This window comes from Asterias amurensis, chromosome 3 (assembly GCF_032118995.1).
Source record: "Asterias amurensis chromosome 3, ASM3211899v1".
NCBI lineage: Eukaryota > Metazoa > Echinodermata > Asteroidea > Forcipulatida > Asteriidae > Asterias > Asterias amurensis.
The window spans coordinates 1,167,208-1,170,200 of NC_092650.1; positions in this window are offsets into that span (position 1 = coordinate 1,167,208).

Consider the following 2,993-nt stretch of genomic DNA (forward strand, 5'->3'; position numbering starts at 1 on the left):
TCTCATGCCATAAAATAAGTGCAGAGGGAACGGGGGCCGTGCGTCCCCAACCCCCCCCCCTCCCCTCAGTGGATGACCCGCCCCCGTTAGAACATTTTGAGGATGAATTACAATTGCAACCCGGGAGACTAGTCAAACAAACCCGTAGGATGGTCCCCGCAGAGCCTCAAACTGGGAGAGTGCATCGTGAATACAGGCAGAGAGACAGCAAGGAGGTCAATTAGAAGAAAAAAAGTTCTGCCAAAAATAATAAACGAAATCTTAATTAAGTTTCAATTTTTTGAATATTTCGCATCGGTTGCTACGTGAATTAGTAAGGTGGTATGGTGCACCCAACAGGCTAAAAGAGGCTCAGTTTGGCGCCCTCTTGCGATAAACACTTTAATGTTTGTTACTCTTCAATTATTTTCATAAGCTTTTTTTCTTTTATTTTTTTAAGTTTTCTTTTAATAGATGTTAAGTAATATTTTTAGAGACTTAAACATCTGGTTCTCAATGGATGGATTGCAAGGTGATTGCAAGGTGATTGCATTATACATCAATGGCCGCCATCTTTGGTGTTTTGTGCACTCTTGAAGAGCTACCATTGGCTGATAGTCGTGCGTATAACGCGTACATGCGTGCACTTTTGAACCAGTTTTACGTCATCAAAGATTGCGGTCAATAACGTGTGTATAGACCATAGATATACAACCCGGTATAGACCTTTCTTTTGCAACGTCACAGCCCGAGTTTTTGCAAACACAGGTTTGAAAACTATGAAACGCTAAATTCAAATCAAAAAACAGATCGCTACTGTTTGTAACAATGTACAAAAATATACAAACATTGTGTTGATTTTGTTAAAAACAAAATCAACTAATTATGGGAGGTATTTTTGTTGTTATTTTTTTTAAAGGAAATGTTGAATTTGGTTAAAACATCTGTTAATACCATTGAGTGTTTTACAAACATTCGGCCGCCCATGTCAACCAAGGCGGTTTGTTTATCAACAAAAGAAAGGTCTATTACGATCCATCTATAACGACTTATAGTTCAACAAAATTTAACTTTCTAAATAATTATTTGTACAAGTTCATCAGACACGAAGATGTCAACAGTTTGTTAAAGGAACATTACAGAATTGGTTTTTGCTAAGAAAACAGTTGCTGGCAGAGTGAGCACTTTATGTAATCCACCATAATACATAAACTGACAAACCTGTAGCGGTTTGAGATCGATCGGCCATTTGGGTCACGAGAAAATAGTAAAGAAATAACCGTTTTCACATTTAGCGTATGAGCTCGATTTAAAAAAAAGAAAAATCAAAAAAATAGAATGCTGCCTGAGTGATAAACTCCAAACGGGAAACTATTTTTATTTATTTCAGACAGAAATATTTTAAAGGATGTTTTCAACTATCATCATCATTCGACCGTTTAAGTTTTATGTAAGTCTGATTTGTTCTTACCAATTCTGTAATGTTCCTTTCCACAGGCTTGTTATTTTATCCATATGTTGGGATAAACCAAGTAAGAATATACTGGTCTTTGCAATTACTGAAATGTGTCCAGTGCCTTCAAAAGATTTGGGTACTTTTTGTAACACAAAACACAATGTCCACAAATTTACATCAAACTTACACCATTTGAAGACAATGATAGTAGAAAGCGTACCTTAAAATATCTATTTCTGAGGTGCTGTAGTTTTTGAGAAATTAGTAAAACAATGTCATGAAAATATGTTTTTACATGCTTAACTAATTTTCGTCTCGTGATCAGTGAGACGATAAATTATTGTCATGTATTTGCTTTACTCATTTCTCAAAAACTACCGCACCTCAGCAAGTAATTGTTTCTGAGAAGCTTTCTACCATCATTATCGTCAAACTGTGTAAGTTTAGTGTAAATCTGTGGACATTGTGTTTTTTTGTCCTACAAAAAGTACCCAGACCCTTTAAACACAGTTTACCTCAACCAGAAACTGATACGGTAATATTTTCCCCCTTACTTCACTAAAATCAAACAAACAAAATTTACACAAAATTATCAGTGACCGACCACCCAAAGAAAGTTGCAGAAATTGAGGGAAAATGGTAAACTGCCAAAGAAGCAAATGAGTTGATTATACTCGAGTGGTTGGATGGGGTGGTCAGCTAGCGGCTATTATACACCAGAAACTTTACAAACATCTCCACTGACTTGTTAATACTTTGTAAATGACTTTTGTAGGACAAAAAACACAATATCCACAGATTTACATTAAAACGTACACAGTTTGAAGATAATGATAATAGAAAGCTTCCTTGAAAATATTGCTGAGGTTTTTGAGAAATGAGTAAAACAATGTAATGAAATTAATTTTCGTCCCAGTGATCATGAGACGAAAATTATTTAAGCATTTAAAACGTATTTTCATGACATTGTTTTACTTGTTTCTCAAAAACTACAGCACCTCAGTGACTAATATTTTAAGGTACGCTTTCTACTACCATTATCTTCTTGATGTAGATGTGTTGACAATGTGTTTTGTGTTACAAACAGTACCCAAATCTTTTAATGGGCAATATTGTGCGAATCTTTAATTATTTATAAAACGATGAAATATTGGATAAGCCAGGGTTTAATATTGTCCACTCCGTTTTGTAATTCAGCCGAATACTAAACCCTGACTTATCCAATATTTCATCCTTTTATAAATAATTTAAGATTCGCACAATATTGCACATTAAAGGAAATGCGTTTATTTACAGACATTAAATTGATTAAGCTACTCAAACAGACAATCTACAAATACCTAAAATGCTACACACATCAAAATGTTTACAGAAATGGAGGAACAATAACAATTTTTATTAAAAAGCTCGCTTGCTTTTTTGCTTGCTTGATTGCTTGTTTGCTTGCTTGCTTGTTTGCTTGCTTGTTTGCTTGCTTGCTTGCTTGCTTGTTTGTTTGCTTGTTTGTTTGCTTGCTTGCTTGTTTGCTTGCTTGCTTGCTTGCTTGTTTGCTTGTTTG